At 42.0% G+C, this 19,396-nt stretch overlaps 1 protein-coding gene and 1 long non-coding RNA gene across 2 annotated transcripts in view; both read right to left on the bottom strand.

Annotated features, from left to right (window-relative positions):
• On the bottom strand, positions 1 to 2,438 carry LOC106583578 (uncharacterized). Its single transcript, XR_001323557.2, has 2 exons — positions 2,055 to 2,438; positions 1 to 189 (listed from the first exon to the last, which is right to left on the bottom strand). It is a non-coding gene; the product is annotated as an uncharacterized lncRNA (long non-coding RNA).
• Positions 2,439 to 11,022: 8,584 nt separating this feature from the next.
• LOC123732721 (low affinity immunoglobulin gamma Fc region receptor II) overlaps positions 11,023 to 19,396 on the bottom strand; it is a 39,223-nt gene continuing 30,849 nt past the window's right edge. The window contains exon 10 of the mRNA XM_045711982.1: positions 11,023 to 11,593. The gene's annotated coding sequence lies outside the window, so the exon portion shown is untranslated. The remainder of the gene's footprint in view (positions 11,594 to 19,396) is intronic.

Below are 19,396 nucleotides of genomic sequence, written 5' to 3'. Positions count from 1 at the left end.
TCTGTTTAGTGAGTCCTCCAGATCAGAGGCAGTAGGGATGACCAGGGATGTTCTCTGTTTAGTGAGTCCTCCAGATCAGAGGCAGTAGGGACGACCAGGGATGTTGTCTTGATCAGTGTGTGAATTGGACCATTTTCCTGTCCGGCTTAGCATTCGAAATGAAACAAGTACGTTTGTGTGCCAGGGAAACTGTATGGAGTAAAAAATACATTATTTTATTTAGAAATGTAGTGAAGTAAAATTTAAAGTTGTAAAGAAACATAAAGAGTAAAAGTACAGATACAAAATAACCAGATATATAAACAGAATGTAGTGGAGTAGTTTAAATACATTTTTGTAATAATAATAATAGTAATTAATATTAATATTATATACTAAGTACTAATTATACTATTAATAGTAATTTACACCACTGGACTTGAAAGGAACACCTCAATTACCTCGACTAACCGGTACCCCATGTATAGAGCCTCGCTATTTTGATTTTACTGCTGCTCTTTAATTATTTGTTACTTTTATTTCTTACTTAACACATATTTTTCTTAAAACTAAATTGTTGGTTAAGGGCTTGTAAGTCAGCATTTCACTGTAAGGTCTACACATGTAGCATTCACAACATGAAAACATGTAGTAACCTGGTGTGACATTATTGAAACTGTGCTGACACCTAGTGGACATCAAGAGGAACTACATCACACAAACTATAACCTTAAAACAGATGGGATGCTTTACATACGTTGCTCTGTTTTATTAGACACTAATATATATGTCCAATAAACACACGTTCAAAAGTCGGAATGTAAAGTCGGAATGTAAAGCAAAAACGACTGGAAAGTTCTTCAAAAGCAGCTGTAGTGAATCAAGCATCTTTAGGTTACCTGGAATAGGTCAAAGCATGTATTTTATATGTTCTAATTTATTTAATCATTATTTAACTAGGCATGTTGAACTAAACACCTATTTCACCCCCCATCTGTTCTCAGTCCACTAGCTCATCATTTGAGGTGCGACATCAAATAACAGACGTGCAATGAGGACACACTCATACACTTGATACATTGTATTTCACGTTCTTTGATCAATAAAACAGAATCACTGAACAACATGCAATTAACAGCAGGTTTCCTAGAAGTAGAACAGGGTCTGCAGAGCTAGCTGGCTACTGAAGTAGAACAGGGTCTGCAGAGCTAGCTGGCTACTGTAGTAGAACAGGGTCTGCAGAGCTAGCTGGCTACTGAAGTAGAACAGGGTCTGCAGAGCTAGCTGGCTACTGTAGTAGAACAGGGTCTGCAGAGCTAGCTGGCTACTGAAGTAGAACAGGGTCTGCAGAGCTAGCTGGCTACTGAAGTAGAACAGGGTCTGCAGAGCTAGCTGGCTACTGAAGTAGAACAGGGTCTGCAGAGCTAGCTGGCTACTGAAGTAGAACAGGGTCTGCAGAGCTAGCTGGCTACTGAAGTAGAACAGGGTCTGCAGAGCTAGCTGGCTACTGAAGTAGAACAGGGTCTGCAGAGCTAGCTGGCTACTGAAGTAGAACAGGGTCTGCAGAGCTAGCTGGCTACTGTGTTATTGTTTGTAACCTCTATGCAAGTCAGTTAAGAACAAATTCTTATTTACAATGACGGCCTACACGGGTTAAAACCCGGGCGACGCTGGGCCAATTGTGCGCCACCCTACGGGACTCCTAAACACGGCCAGATGTGATACAGCCTGGAATCGAACCAGGGTCTGTAGTGACGCACTGAAATGCAGTGCCTTAGAGCGCTGCACCACTCGGGAGCCAGAGTTGACCATAATGTCAACATTACTAGTTAACGTAATGACATGCTGACCCAGTTAACTAGCTAACGTTAGCTACGTAAACCTGCATCTGGATGATCTAAGATGATAGCAAGTTGAGAATAACACCATATAACTTCACATCGTATTGCTAACAACGTTATATCACTTCAGGATGTATCTTTGCTAGCCAGCTTACATTGTGTTTACTAGCTAACTTAGCTAGCTAGGTAGCTGAGCTTTCTGAAGCTAGCTAAGCGATGGTGTGAGCAACCCACCTTCGGATGTTGTAGAAAGACAGCAGAAGCAAAGCCAGCATAACTACAAACCATAACGAGAAATGATATCCATTTGACAAGCAATGTTACGTTTGATGCTGGTTGTTACTAGAGAGTTTAGTTTCAAACACACTTTCCTTCCTCTTCCGTCTAATGACGTTCTTCCTTTTCCGTCTAATGACGTTCCAAACAATCTTCTTCTTCTGAGGTTTAACGGCGGTTGGCATCCAATTTGTTGCATTACCGCCACCTACTAGCCTGGAGTACAACTCCCTTATACTTTACTTGAAAAAGAAACAAATGTACTGAATAAATACCCTACCATCTAACACTATACTCACTAATTTCAAAATTATATAGAATAGAATTAACACCCCCCTACTCCACTAATTAAATGTATTTATTCCTACCTCATGCCATCACACTTAACACACCCTGTTACTCTTTCTATTGTCAAGTCTCCCACACACCCAAATCCCTCTCTGCAGCTGCCACCACAACCTCTATTTCCTGAGACTTCAGATCCATCCCTGCTGTACAGTTCATAACCATTGCTATAAATGCTATAAATCCAATCTTACTGAAACGTATTTCACATTTTGCCCTATCCCTCTGTACTGGTATATCTCTACTACTCTCACCACTCCTCCCCCTTAACCCATCTTCCTCTACTTTCTTCACTGCCTCAGCATATGACAACTTCTACACTACTATAACCCTGGAAACCTCAACCTGCCTCTCTCGCACGGGACATTTCTGATCCCCAGCTCCATGGGCACCCCCACAATTAACACATACCACTACTTTCCCCGATGCTACACATTCCTTTGTCTCGTGCCCTTCTGCACATTTCTCACACCTTGGACCCTCCCTCCTACACACTGCTGCCACCTGCCCATCAGCTGGACACCTGTAACATTGTAATGTATTCAGAACATACACTCTTACAGGATAACTTATATATCCTAACTTCACTTTGTCGGGCAAAGACTCAACATCAAAACTCAAAATAACAGACAATGACTCTTCTGTTTCCCCACTCTCCCCACCCTGTCTGCGTCACATCAAACGACGAGCATCACATACACCGGGACTCTTTCCCCTCAGCTGGTCAACTTTTCTATTTACTGCTACACCAGACCCAACTCTTACTACCTCAGTCTCTGATAACTTTACTACACCTACCACCTCCGATACTTCACCCTCATTCCCTTCCATTTCTCCTCCTGTCTTCAGCTCCCTCTGCTTACACTTCCTACCATTCTTCTTTAACAAACCATCTCCCTTTTTCTCACCATGTATATACGACTCCAGCTCCCCCTCTTTTTCCCTCCCTCTCTTAGGCCTCTTCTCCCTCTCTTTTCCCTCCTCATCTTCTCCGTTTTCCACGTTCACGTCTCCTTATGTTAATACTGCTGCTCCATCCCTGACACCCATCTTGGACTTGCTTTCTCTAGGGACTCCATTTTCCCCTTCCAGAGTTCTGCTCATGCCACCAAATTGACGGTTTGAAACCCCAAAATGTAAAATCCATGAGGAATAGGTAAACTAACTTAATCCATCCTAATAAAAATAGTACACTGCCAAAACTCCCACTTCTTCCTTCTTGTAGTTCCCCATATCTCCCTTTTCAGGCTCTAGGACCTGAGAGGGTGGTCCGGCTCTGGGACCTGAGAGGGTGGTACGGCTCTGGGACCTGAGAGGGTGGTCCGGCTCTAGGACCTGAGAGGGTGGTCCGGCTCTAGGACCTGAGAGGGTGGTACAGCTCTAGGACCTGAGAGGGTGGTACGGCTCTAGGGCCTGAAAGGATGGAACGGCTCTAGGGCCTGAGAGGGTGGTACAGCTCTAGGACCTGAGAGGGTGGTCCAGCTCTAGGACCTGAAAGGGTGGTACGGCTCTAGGACCTGAAAGGGTGGTACGGCTCTAGGACCTGAGAGGGTGGTACGGCTCTAGGGCCTGAAAGGATGGAACGGCTCTAGGGCCTGAGAGGCTGGTACAGCTCTAGGACCTGAGAGGGTGGTACGGCTTGTGCCAATATTCCATGTAACTCCTTCGCTGAGAAATCTTTCAGTCCCAGGAACCGCTCCGCCATATCCACTATGATTTCAATTTTCCTGGACCTTCTCTCCACCTTGGCAGTGCCATTAAAACCACAAAGTCCACCTTCTTAACCTTTAAAATGTCTGCATCCTGCAGTGTAGGCCTATCCACTACCATGGGCTCTTCTGATCCACCATTCAACCCCTCTACCCTTTTCCCAGCTACTGAAATGCTCTGGACAGCCCTGGCTTTGGCCACCTCATTCTGTTTCCCCCTTGTGGGGCGTTAGGAAGACGTGGCTTCATGGTTCCCACCACAAATACAACATGTCACATGTTCATCACTTTTATAACACATAATATGATACTTTCACAACTTGGACATCTCGGCTTCTCCCTTCTGCAAACACTTGTTACATGACCAAAAGCTTCACAATGATCCCACTGCATTGGTCTTGGGATAAATGCTCTGCCTCTGTAGTTAACCTGTTGGGGGTAGGGGGCAGTATTGACACGGCCGGATAAAAAACGTACCCGATTTAATCTGGTTACTACTCCTGCCCAGTAACTAGAATATGCATATAATTATTGGCTTTGGATAGAAAACACCCTAAAGTTTCTAAAACTGTTTGAATGGTGTCTGTGAGTATAACAGAACTCATATGGCAGGCAAAAACCTGAGAGGATTCTATATGGGAAGTGGCCTGTCTGACAAGTTGTTTTTCATCTGGGCTCTTTTTATTGAAGACTGAGGATCTTTGCTCTAACGTGACACTTCCTACGGCTTCCATAGGCTCTCAGAGCCCGGGAAAAAGCTGAACGATATCGAGGCTGCCTCTGGCTGAAACACATTATCTCTTTTGGCAAGTGGCCGATCAGAGTACTATGGGCTTAGGCGCGTGCCCGAGTCAACCCCATGCTTTATTTTCTTTCGTCTGTTTACCTAAATGCAGATTCCCGGTCGGAATATTATCGCTTTTTTACGAGAAAAATGGCATAAAAATGGATTTTAAACAGCGGTTGACATGCTTCGAAGTACGGTAATGGAATATTTAGAAATGTTTTGTCACGAAATGCGCCATGCTCGTAACCCTTATTTAACATTTCGGATAGTGTCTTGAACGCACGAACAAAACGCCGCTATTTGGATATAACTATGGATTATTTGGGACCAAACCAACATTTGTTATTGAAGTAGAAGTCCTGGGAGTGCATTCTGACGAAGAACAGCAAAGGTAATAACATTTTTCTTATAGTAAATCTGACTTTGGTGAGTGCTAAACATGCTGGGTGTCTAAATAGCTAGCCCTGTGATGCCAGGCTATCTACTGAGAATATTGCAAAATGTGCTTTCACCGAAAAGCTATTTTAAAATCGGACATATCGAGTGCATAGAGGAGTTCTGTATCTATAATTCTTAAAATAATTGTTATGCTTTTTGTGAACGTTTATCGTGAGTAATTTAGTAAATTCACCGGAAGTTTGCTAGTTCTGAACGTCACATGCTAATGTAAAAAGCTGGTTTTTGATATAAATATGAACTTGATTGAACAAAACATGCATGTATTGTATAACATAATGTCCTAGGTGTGTCATCTGATGAAGATCATCAAAGGTTAGTGCTGCATTTAGCTGTCTTCTGGGTTTTTGTGACATTATATGCTAGCTTGAAAAATGGTTGTCTGATTATTTCTGGCTGGGTACTCTGCTGACAATCTAATGTTTTGCTTTCATTGTAAAGCCTTTTTGAAATCGGACAGTGTGGTTAGATTAACGAGAGTCTTGTCTTTAAAATGGTGTAAAATAGTCATATGTTTGAGAAATTGAAGTAATAGCATTTCTAAGGTATTTGAATAACGCGCCACAGGATTCCACTGGCTGTTACGTAGGCGGGACGATTTCGTCCCGCCGGCCCTAGAGAAGTTAATATACCCTAACTGCACTGGAGAGACTCCATATCAAAAAACAAAAGAACAGATCAACTCTTCACTTTTTCTTCATTCACCATGCGATTCATCCGCCGTGCATCAATCACTCCAGGAATATTTTTTCATCTCTTCAACATCGACTTCCCACTAGACTCCAGATATTACCCCCTTGAGAGGTGCCCTTTTCCTAAGAAACACGACACTTCAAACTGGTGAGACGCAACGCACATTTCTTCTGTTCCTCAGAAGCACAAAAAATCTCAACAAGACAGCCTCCAGTGATCCTCACTCTACCCAGAACTCTCTCCACCAGTTTGGATACCTCAAATGGATTCCTCCAGATTGGTAATTGGTTCAGCTGCTCCTCATTTACAAACCGTACTCCTACAAGATACGAAGTAACATTCTCTTCTCTGTCTTCTCTACTTTGCTCCTTTTTCCTTTGTTTTGGACTCCACTTCTCCTTGATTTTACCGCCATTAGATTCAGACCTCATCATCCGCTTCCGCCATCTTTTTCACCTGCGTGAATCTTCCCTCTTCTCCAGCCCAGACGGAGACAAATGTTTTGACCTACAACGCAACAATGATATGTGTATTCCGCCACCTACTGTACAGCTGGGTAATAAGGATTTAAAAATTAATCCATACAAACTATCAGTAACGAAATGTTAAATCATCTTTTCTGTTTTAATCAGGTCCCTACACAGGCTCAGAAGGATCATGTGATAGAGGGACAGTCCTTGCAGTACTTCTGCCATTAAGTCTTGGAGGCCCAAAAACTTCCCGACTTCAGATATAATGATGTCCAGATTCTTGGACTTCTTGGACACTTGTCCTGTGCAATTAATCACTGTGGATATAAATTCTACAAAATCCACCATCACAATAAGTGTATCCAGATCACTTGATTGAAGTATAGCATTGGCAACTAGTTGTGGTTCATTGTAACCATATCTACTGTGTTGTTTGTGCATTTCTGTGATTATTTAGTTAGTAAATAAATGATTAAGACAATTGATGTATGGATTATTCATAGTGAAGACTGGGTTCGTGCCTATACGTGAGGTAAAGAATAATTTATTATTGATTTGATAAAATAACAGTCTTCGCTTTAATGAAAGAGGTAATGCAATGATGTTTAAAGTTAGAGAGGGAGACATAAGACTCTATATAAGACTCCAGCTTCAGTGATTTTTGCAATTCGTTCCAGTCATTGTCAGCAGAGAAATTGTAAGGAAAGGCTGCCAAAGGAAGTGTTGGCTTTGGGGATGATCAGTGAGATATACCTGCTGGAGCGTGTGCTACGGGTGGGTGTTGCTATGGTGACCAGTGAGCTGAGATAAGGCGGGGCTTTACCTAGCAAAGACTTATAGATGACCTGGAGCCAGTGGGATTGGCGACAAATATGTAGCGAGGGCCAGACAACGAGATCATACAGGTCGCAGTGGTGGGTAGAATATGGGGCTTTGGTGACAAAACGTGATAGACAACATCCAGTTTGCTGAGTTGAGTGTTGGAGGCGATTTTGTAAATGACATCGCCGAAGTCACGGATCGGTGGGATAGTCAGTTTTACGAGGGTATGTTTGGCAGCATTAGTGAAGGATGCTTTGTACTATTAGGATGTATTCGTCTGCATGTTTTGACCGCCTTTGAGCCAGTGGGTTATAGAACAAAACACACCAACAAAACAGAGTTTTTGGGATATAAAGAGGGACTTTATCGAACAAAACAAACATTTATTGTGTAACTGGGACTCTTGTGATTGCAACCAGATGAAGATCTTCAAAGGTAAGTTATTCATTTGATCGCTATTTCTGACTTTCGTGACTCCTCTACTTGTTTGGAAAATGTTTGTATGCTTTTGTAAGCGGGGTGCTGTCCTCAGATAATCGCATGGTATGCTTTCGCCGTAAAGCCTTTTTGAAATCTGACACAGAGGCTGGATTAAGAATAAGTTAATCTTTAAGCCAATGTATAACACTTGTATCTTTTATGAATGTTTATTATGACTATTTCTGTATTTTGAATTTGGCGCTCTGCAATTTCACGGAATGTTGTCGAGGCCTATCCCAAAGAGGTTTTAACACAGTGTCCAAAGAAGTGATGCTGGACAGGCGGGCAGGTGCAGGCAGCGATCGGTTGAAGAGCATGCATTTAGTTTTACTTGTGTTTAGGAGCAGTTGGAGACCACGGAAGGAGAGTTGAATGGCATTGAAGCTCGTCTGGAGGGTTGTTAACACAGTGTCCAAAGAAGGGCCAGATGTATACAGAATGGTGTCATCTGCGTAGAGGTGGATCAGAGAATCACCAGCAGCAAGAGCGACATCATTGATATATACAATAGAAAAGAGTCGGTCTGAGAATTGAACCCTGTGGCACCCCCCTAGAGACTGCTAGAGGACCGGACAACAGGCCCTCCGATTTGACACACTGAACTCTATCTGAGAAGTATCTGAGAAGTAGTTGGTGAACCAGGCGAGGCAGTCATTTGAGAAGCCAAGGCTATTGAGTCTGCCGATAAGAATGCAGTGATTGACAGAGTCGAAAGCCTTGGCCAGGTCAATGAATACGGCTACACTGTACTGTTTTTATCGATGGTGGTTAGGATGTCGTTTAGGACCTTGAGCGTGGCTGAGGTACACCCATGACCAGCTCGGAAACCAGATTGCATAGTTGAGAAGGTACGGTGGTGTTCGAAAAAGTCTGTGATCTGTTTGTTAACTTGGCTTGCGAAGACCTTAGAAAGGTAGGGCAGGATGGATATAATTCTGTAGCAGTTTGGGTCCAGAGTGTCTCCCCCTTTGAAGAGAGGGATGACCACGGCAGCTTTCCAATCTTTGGGGATCTCAGACGATACGAAAGAGGTTGAACAGGCTAGTAATAGTAATAGGCTAGTAATAGACTTCTTCCACTTTCCCAACACTTCTTCACAATCCTCGTGACTTCAAAGGGTTTCCCAAATAAACATCTTTATCCAAAAAAACGTATTCCAACAAGGAACGATTAATCAGACTCATTTTACACAACAATTTTAGCCCTTTTTATTCCATTGTTGGACTTCCCTGTTGTCCACTTATCTTTATAGCTAACTGTACTCGACGCGCCTTCAGCTTCAAACGACACTTCTGCTTCCGCCATCTCAGGGTCCTGCGGTGACAACATCCTCCCCCTCTGTATGTTCCTTCCTCCAACAGGAATCTGCTCCAAAAACTTTGTAAATAACAAGGTTGCCAACAAACAACCCATACAAAGTTGTATAGCAGCAGAATAAGATACCGGGCAGGGAGTGGGCTGTTGAATTACTTTTTTCACTGACAACATTTATTTAGAAACATGTCTGTCCTCATTCTGGTCGCTACAAGCAATTCTTGTTCGTTGGTTTAGTTATTATTTCTGGTGTGTCTGCATTTGCCGGTGAACTCTATTGCTTTGGTTAAAATGTAACTAAATGACTGCCAGCTCCAATATGTTATTAGCTCGGTGGCTTGTACTCAACAGCCTACTCGTACTACAGAAACATACAATGTATTATGCCAAGTTCTCTCTGTTAATCCTGTTGCCCAAATATAGCAGGTAACTTGTGTCTGTGTCGAAGATGTTGTTGAGTTCTATTTAATATATGCTTTGACCTATTTCAGGTAACCTCAAGATACTTCACTCACTACAGCTGCTTTTGAAGAACTTTCCAGGCGTTTGTGATTTACATTCCGACTTTTGAAATGTCTCCTTGATTGAACATATTTAGCTAATAAAAAAGAACAATGTATATAAAGCATCTGTTTTAAGGTTATTGTGTTTGTGTGTGGTGTAGTTTCTCTTGCTGTCCACTAGGTGTCATTACAGTTTCAATATTGTTACACCAGGTTATCATGTGTAACAATGTTCCTTTTAAGTCCAGTGGTGTAAAAATACTTTAAAGTACTACTTAATTAGTTTTTTTGTGTATCTGTATTTATAAAATGTATATTTTGACAACTTTTACTTTTGCAAAAATTCTAGATCACCTGTACTCCACACACAGAGACACGTACAGAGCTCTCCCTCGCCCTCCATTTTGGTAAATCCGACCACAGTTCTATCCTCCTGATTCCTGCTTACAAGCTAAAATTATAGCAGGAAGCACCAGTGACTCGGTCTATAAAAAAAGTGGACAGATGAAGCAGATGTTAAGACATTGGCTCTAATCTAGGTTGGAGTAATAACATGTTCCACTACTGAAGACATTGTCTCTAATCTAGGTTGGAGTAATAACATGTTCCACTACTGAAGACATTTGCTCTAATCTAGGTAGGAGTAATAACATGTTCCACTACTTAACCTGTTAGGGCTAGGGGGCAGTATTTACACCGCCGGATAAAAAACGTACCCGATTTAATCTGGTTACTACTCCTACCCAGTAACTAGAATATGCATATACTTATTAGATATGGATAGAAAACACCCTAAAGTTTCTAAAACTGTTTGAATGGTGTCTGTGAGTATAACAGAACTCATATGGCAGGCAAAAACCTGAGAGATTCCTTTACAGGAAGTGGCCTGTCTGACCATTTATTGGCTTTCTTTGACATCTCTTTCCAAAACAAAGGATCTCTGCGGTAACGTGACACTTCCCACGGCTCCCACGGCTCCCATAGGCTGTTGATTGCTCATGATGAATATTTATTTTAACTCAGAACACTAAAGAAAAAATAACAAAGAGAAACCGAAAGCGCACAGTTCTGTCAGGTACAGAAAACTAAACAGAAGACAACTACCCACAAACACAGGTGGAAAAAAACCCTACTTAAGTATGATCTCCAATTAGAGACAACGAGGACCAGCTGCCTCTAATTGGAGATCATCCCAAACAAAACAACAGAAATAGAAAACTAGAACTTAAACATAGAAATACAAAACTTAGAAAAACACAAAACACCCCCCTGTCACGCCCTGACCTACTCTACCATAGAAAATAACATCTTACTATGGTCAGGACGTGACACTGACACATTTTCTAACACATTTTAGGAAGCTTTATTTGACAAGTTGGTAACCATACAACGGTGTTGCTCAAGGTAAACACACACAATGACATTATAGAGAAATACAATTTACAATCTCACATCAACAAACCGAATTTAACAGAGCAGCTCAATATAAAAGCACATTGAAGCCTTTACATCATTCATCATGGACATAACACTACAACTTCTTTCTGTTAGTAGTAATGAAGCCTTTACAACTGATACTGTCAGCTGCTTCCAGTCAGTGGTGTCTGTATGTTCTCATGATAAACTGACTCTAACTCTGTTGATGGAGGTCAAGGCTGCAGCGTCTAAAGAGAAGTACATGATAAACTGACTCTAACTCTGTTGTGGAAACTTCACACCTCTCTGTTGCTGATGCTGTTGATGGAGGTCAAGGCTGCAGCGTCTAAAGATAAGTGTGTTGGTGTGAAAACGGAAGGGGGGAGAGAGAAGATAAGAGAAATGAGAAGTAAAGAGATGGACTGATAGGGTTGTGGTTATTCACCGCTGCTGAAGAGAGCATCTTTTTCCACCCACCATGACGTTCTGATGAACAGGGTCACTAGGTAAAGAGAGAGGAGAGAGAGATGAGTGAGGGACAGAGGAGCTGATCCAGTCTACTACAGTGAAGACCTCCAACACCACAGGAACATTTATACACCCCAACAGGTCTCAGTGTTTAATGTGTAGTTAGATACATTTAGACACCCCAACAGGTCTCAGTGTTTAATGTGTAGTTAGATACATTTATACACCCCAACAGGTCTCAGTGTTTAATGTGTAGTTAGATACATTTAGACACCCCAACAGGTCTCAGTGTTTAATGTGTAGTTAGATACATTTAGACACCCCAACAGGTCTCAGTGTTTAATGTGTAGTTAGATACATTTATACACCCCAACAGGTCTCAGTGTTTAATGTGTAGTTAGATACATTTATACACCCCAACAGGTCTCAGTGTTTAATGTGTAGTTAGATACATTTATACACCCCAACAGGTCTCAGTGTTTAATGTGTAGTTAGATACATTTATACATCCCAACAGGTCTCATTGTTTAATGTGTAGTTAGATACATTGATACACCCCAACAGGTCTCAGTGTTTAATGTGTAGTTAGATACATTGATACACCCCAACAGGTCTCAGTGTTTAATGTGTAGTTAGATACATTTATACATCCCAACAGGTCTCAGTGTTTAATGTGTAGTTAGATACATTGATACACCCCAACAGGTCTCAGTGTTTAATGTGTAGTTAGATACCTTTATACACCCCAACAGGTCTCAGTGTTTAATGTGTAGTTAGATACATTGATACACCCCAACAGGTCTCAGTGTTTAATGTGTAGTTAGATACATTTATAGACCCCAACATACAGTCCAATTATAATGACTGATTCAATCAGGTGTTTGACTGGTGTTTTAAGTGTTTAGAACTCTGAATGTACATCATACAGAATATGTACAGTTGAAGTGGCCAAAATCATTTAAACTCAGATTAACAATTCCTGACATTTAATCCTAGTAAAAATTCCCTGTCTTAGGTCAGTTAGGATCACCACTTTATTTTAAGAATGTGAAATGTCACAATAATAGTTGAGAGAATGATTTACTTCAGCATTTATTTCTTTCATTACATTCCCAGTGGGTCAGAAGTTTACATACTCTCAATTAGTATTTGGTAGCATTGCCTTTAAATTGTTTAACTTGGGTCAAACGTTTCAGGTAGCCTTCCACAAGCTTCCCACAATAAGTTAGGTGAATTTTGGCCCATTCCTACTGACAGAACTGCTGTAACTGAATCAGGTTTGTAGGCCTCCTTGCTCGCACACACGTTTTCAGTTCTGCCTACACATTTTCTGTAGGATTGATGGCAGGGCTTTGTGATGGCCACTCCAATACCTTGACTTTGTTGTCCTTAAGCCATTTTGCCACAACTTTGGATGTATGCTTGGGGTCATTGTCCATTTGGAAGACCCATTTGCGACCAAGCTTTAACTTCCTGACTGATGTCTTGAGATGTTGCTTTTTCACATAATAGATGACATCATGAGGATGGAAAATTATGTGAAGTGCACCAGTCACTCCTGCAGCAAAGCACCCTCACAACATGATGCTGCCACCCCTGTGCTTCACGGTTGGGATAGTGTTCTTTGGCTTGCAAGCCTCCCCCTTTTCCTCCAGACATAACAATGGTCATTATGGGCAAACAGTTCTATTTTTGTTTCATCAGACCAGAGGACATTTCTCCAAAAAGTACGATCTTTTTCGCCCATGTGCAGTTGCAAACCGTAGTCTGGCTTTTTTATGGCGGTGTCATATGCATCGTAATGGACAGACCAAGGCGCAGCGGGTAAAGTGCTCATCTTCTTAATTTATTTAAAGAAAACACTTAAACAAAATAAACAAATGATGATAACAGTTCCATAAGGCTCCCAGGCTATACAGAAAATAACCAGCCACAAACACAAGGGAAACAAACCTCAACTAAATATTTTTTTATTTATTTTTATTTATTTCACCTTTATTTAACCAGGTAGGCAAGTTGAGAACAAGTTCTCATTTACAATTGCGACCTGGCCAAGATAAAGCAAAGCAGTTCGACAACATACAAAAACACAGAGTTACACATGGAGTAAAACAACATACAATCAATGATGCAGTAGAATAAAAAAAAAAAATAAAAAATAAAATAAAATAAAAAAAATAATAATAATAATAAAAAAAATAAGACTATATACAATGTGAGCAAATGATGTGAGATAAGGGAGGTAAAGGCAAAAAAATGCCATGGTGGCAAAGTAAATAAAGTATAGCAAGAAAAACACTGGAATGGTAGATTTGTAGTTTGAAGAAAGTTCAAAGATAAAATATAAATAATATGGTGCAAAGGAGCAAAATAAATAAAATAAATAAATACAGTAGGGGAAGAGGTAGTAGTTTGGGCTAAATTATAGATGGGCTATGTACAGGTGCAGTGATCTGTGAGCTGCTCTGACAGCTGGTGCTTAAAGCTAGTGAGGGAGATAAGTGTTTCCAGTTTCAGAGATTTTTGTAGTTCGTTCCAGTCATTGGCAGCAGAGAACTGGAAGGAGAGACGACCAAAGGAGGAGTTGGCTTTAGGGGTGACCAGAGAGATATACCTGCTGGAGCGCGTGCTACAGGTGGGTGCTGCTATGGTGACCAGTGAGCGGAGATAAGGGGGGACTTTACCTAGCAGAGTCTTGTAGATGACCTGGAGCCAATGTGTTTGGCGACGATTATGAAGCGAAGGCCAGCCAACGAGAGCGTACAGGTCGCAGTGGTGGGTAGTATATGGGGCTTTGGTGACAAAACGGATGGCACTGTGATAGACTGCATCCAGCTTGTTGAGTAGGGTATTGGAAGCTATTTTGTAAATGACATCGCCGAAGTCGAGGATTGGTAGGATGGTCAGTTTTACGAGGGTATGTTTGGCAGCATGAGTGAAGGATGCTTTGTTGCGAAATAGGAAGCCAATTCGAGATTTCACTTTGGATTGGAGATGATTGATGTGAGTCTGGAAGGAGAGTTTACAGTCTAACCAGACACCTAGGTATTTGTAGTTGTCCACAAATTCTAAGTTAGAACCGTCCAGAGAAGTGATGCTGGACAGGCGGGCAGGTGCAGGCAGCGATCGGTTGAAGAGCATGCATTTAGTTTTACTTGTGTTTAGGAGCAGTTGGAGACCACGGAAGGAGAGTTGAATGGCATTGAAGCTCGTCTGGAGGGTTGTTAACACAGTGTCCAAAGAAGGGCCAGAAGTGTACAGAATGGTGTCGTCTGCGTAGAGGTGGATCAGAGATTCACCAGCAGCAAGAGCGACATCATTTATGTATACAGAGAAAAGAGTTGGCCCAAGAATTGAACCCTGTGGTACCCCCATAGAGACTGCCAGAGGTCCAGACAGTAGGCCCTCCGATTTGACACACTGAACTCTGTCAGAGAAGTAGTTGGTGAACCAGGCGACGCAATCGTTTGAGAAACCAAGGCTACTGAGTCTGCCGATGAGGATGTGGTGATTAACAGAGTCAAACGCTTTGGCCAGGTCAATGAATACGGCAGCACAGTAATGTTTCTTATCGATGGCGGTTACGATGTCGTTTAGGACCTTGAGCGTGGCTGAGGTGCACCCATGACCAGCTCTGAAACCAGATTGCATAGCGGAGAGGGTGCGGTGGGATTCGAAATGGTCGGTAATCTGTTTGTTGACTTGGCTTTCGAAGACCTTAGAAAGGCAGGGTAGGATGGATATAGGTCTGTAGCAATTTGGGTCAAGAGTGTCACCTCCTTTGAAGAGGGGGATGACAGCAGCTGCTTTCCAATCTATGGGAATCTCAGACGACACGAAAGAGAGGTTGAACAGGCTAGTAATAGGGGTTGCAATAATTTCGGCAGATAATTTTAGAAAGAAAGGGTCCAGATTGTCAAGCCCAGCTGATTTGTAGGGGTCCAGATTTTGCAGCTCTTTCAGAACATCAGCTGAATGGATTTGGGAGAAGGAGAAATGGGGGAGGCTTGGGCGAGTTGCTGTGGGGGGTGCAGTGCTGTTGAATGCAGTAGGGGTAGTTAGGTGGAAAGCATGGCCAGCCGTAGAAAAATGCTTATTGAAATTCTCAATTATAGTGGGCTTATCGGTGGTGACAGAGTTTCCTATCCTCAGTGCAGTGGGCAGTTGGGAGGAGGTGTTCTTATTCTCCATGGACTTTACAATGTCCCAGAACTTTTTAGAGTTGGAGTTGCACGAAGCGAATTTCTGTTTGAAAAAGCTAGCCTTGGCGTTTCTAACTGCCTGTGTGTATTGGTTTCTAACTTCCCTAAAAAGTTGCATATCGCGGGGGCAGTTCGATGCTAATGCAGAACGCCACAGGATATTTTTGTGTTGGTTAAGGGCAGTCAGGTCTGGGGAGAACCAAGGGCTATATCTGTTCCTGGTTCTAAATTTCTTGAAAGGGGCATGCTTATTTAAGATGGTGAGGAAGGCATTTTTAAAAAATAACCAGGCATCCTCTACTGACGGGATGAGGTCAATATCCTTCCAGGATACCAGGGCCAGGTCGATTAGAAAGGCTTGCTCGTTGAAATGTTTCAGGGAGCGTTTGACAGTGATGAGTGGAGGTCGTTTGACCGCTGACCCATTACGGGTGCAGGCAATGAGGCAGTGATCGCTGAGATCTTGGTTGAAAACAGCAGAGGTGTATTTAGAGGGCACGTTGGTTAGGATGATATCTATGAGGGTGCCAGTGTTTGCGGCTTTGGGGTTGTACCTGGTGGGTTCATTAATAATTTGTGTGAGATTGAGGGCATCAAGCTTGGATTGTAGGATGGCTGGGGTGTTAAGCATGTCCCAGTTTAGGTCACCTAGTAGCACGAGCTCTGAAGATAGATGGGGGGCAATCAGTTCACATATGGTGTCCAGAGCACAACTAGGGGCCGAGGGGGGTCTATAGCAGGCGGCAACGGTGAGAGACTTGTTTTTGGAGAGGTGGATTTTTAAAATATGGCCTCCAATTAGAGACAACGACAACCAGCTGCCTCTAATTGGAGGTCCTACCAAAACTCCCAACATAGAAATAGAAAACTAGATTTAAACATAGAAATAGAAAACATAGAACCTAAACCAAAATCACCAAAACAAACACCCCTGCCACGCCCTGACCAAACTCCAATGCCAAATAACCTTTCACTGGTCAGGACGTGACAGGCAGTTTTGGAGCAGTGGCTTCTTCCTTGCTGAGCGGCCTTTCAGGTTATGTCGATATAGGACTCGTTTTACTGTGGATATAGATACTTTTGTACCTGTTTCCTCCAGCAACTTCACAAGGTCCTTTGCTGTTGTTTTGGGATTGATTTGCACTTTTCACACCAAAGTACATTCATCTCTAGGAGACAGAATGTGTCTCCATCCAGAGCGGTATGATGGCTTCGTGGTCCCATTGTGTTTATACTTTTGTACTATTGTTTGTACAGATAAACGTGGTACCTTCAGGCATTTGGAAATTGCTCCCAAGGATGAACTAGACTTGTGGAGGTCTTCAATTTTTTTTCTGAGGTCTTGGCTGATTTATTTTTATTTTCTCATGATGTCAAGCAAAGTGGCACTGGGTTTGAAGGTAGGCCTTGAAATACATCCACAGGTACACCTCCAATAGTGTATGAAAACTTCTGACCCACTGGAATTTTGATAGTGAATTATAAGTGAAATAATCTGTCTGTAAACAATTGTTGGAAAAATTACTTGTGTCATGCACAAAATAGATGTCCTAACTGACTTGCCAAAACTATAGTTTGTTAACAAGAAATGTGTGGCGTGGTTGAAAAACGAGTTTTAATGACTCCAACCTGAGTGTATGTAAACTTCCGACTTCAACTGTCTGTTCGCATTCAGACTAAAATAGACCTGCTGCAACAGTTAGCAAAGGGAAGAGAGAGGTACATGTCTGGGCCTGTGTGTCTTTGTGTGTGTGTGTTTGTGTGCGTTTTTGTTTCTCTGCATGTGTGTCCTGTGTGGCTCAGTTGGTAGAGACTGGTGCTTAAAAAATAAAAATTATATATCTGCTCACTTCCGTAAGTCGCTCTGGACAAGAGCGTCTGCTAAATGACTCACTAGTGTAAGTCGCTAAATGACAAAAACACATAAAAATACATGTGAAATGTGTGACAGAGGGACAGAGGTGTTTAAACAATGGGTGATGTTGTTCACATACAGCTATAACCTCAAACAGACACAGATCTCCTGCTCTGATAAGTCTGTGTGGGGTGGAGACAGCCTCTATTTTTACTTTCAGTTGTAAGGACATTTGGCTTGGTGACTTTGGGTCTTTTGAGCATCATGTTATACTGTTTAAATGTCAGCCACCAGACCAGAGCATCATGTTATACTGTTTAAATGGAACCAGTTATTTGGCTTTCTACTGGGCCCACCCATAACCACAGCCATACTCTGGACCTGGTTATTACCAAGGGGCTTTCTACTGGGCCCACCCATAACCACAGCCATACTCTGGACCTGGTTATAACCAAGGGGCTTTCTACTGGGCCCACCCATAACCACAGCCATACTCTGGACCTGGTTATTACCAAGGGGCTTTCTACTGGGCCCACCCATAACCACAGCCATACTCTGGACTGGTTATTACCAAGGGGCTTTCTACTGGGCCCACCCATAACCACAGCAATACTCTGGACCTGGTTATTACCAATTTTTTACTACCTTGTTGCCAGTCCAAACGTTAATTAAATAAAAACATTGTAAATTTGGGAAAACATTGGTACCATAGCTCCAGTAAAGTTGAGAAAGGACACATCCAAATGGAGAGGCCCTTGGATGACTGAGGAAACTAATAAATTAAAGAGAAATTGCAGAAAGACGGAGTGGAATTGGATGAAGTCAAAGTTGCAGGTCCATTATGATATTCTGAGAGAGCATCATATATAACAAGGCCATTAGAAATGAGAGAGCATCATATATAACAAGGCCATTAGAAATGAGAGAGCATCATATATAACAAGGCCATTAGAAATGAGAGAGCATCATATATAACAAGGCCATTAGAAATGAGAGAGCATCATATATAACAAGGCCATTAGAAATGAGAGAGCATCATATATAACAAGGCCATTAGAAATGAGAGAGCATCATATATTACAAGGCCATTAGAAATGAGAGAGCATCATATATAACAAGGCCATTAGAAATGAGAGAGCATCATATATTACAAGGCCATTAGAAATGAGAGAGCATCATATATAACAAGGCCATTAGAAATGAGAGAGCATCATATATAACAAGGCCATTAGAAATGCCAGATGGGCTCATTTTACTAACTTGATCACCAATAATCAGAATAATTAGAGAGTGCTCTGTCCACCATTGATGGCCTGATAAATCCTACCTCCGCAAACCTATGTGAACTTTCCTCCACATCTAAATGTGATGAGTTTACAGCATATTTCAGGTATTAGATTCAACATTAGACTGGGTATCAGTCAAGACCTGATGAGAAGTTTGATGATATGTGTACTAGCCTACCACACAAAGGCACTATGGATTTATTTTCCCTGGTTGACACAGACATGGTCAGGAAAGTGACATCACAACTTGACCTTCCACCTGCCTTCTCCATCCTATCCCCACCACCTTCTTCAAAACAGTTTTTAATGGCATATCTGAAGAAGTGCAAGCTATTGTTAATCACTCCCTGTTCATGGGAACTTTCCCCACTGCACTAAAAACTGATATGGTGAAACCCCTTCTGAAGAAAAGGATTCTAGATTCCTCAGCTCTTAGAAGTTATCAGTCTCCAACCTCTTAAGCAGAATTCTATTAGTTGGTGTTCCAACAGCTA

The sequence above is a fragment of the Salmo salar genome, unplaced genomic scaffold, assembly GCF_905237065.1.
Source record: "Salmo salar unplaced genomic scaffold, Ssal_v3.1, whole genome shotgun sequence".
In the NCBI taxonomy this organism is placed as follows: Eukaryota; Metazoa; Chordata; class Actinopteri; order Salmoniformes; family Salmonidae; genus Salmo; species Salmo salar.
The sequence above is the reverse complement of the archived record's forward strand: the minus strand, read 5'-3'. Positions and strand labels throughout refer to the sequence as shown.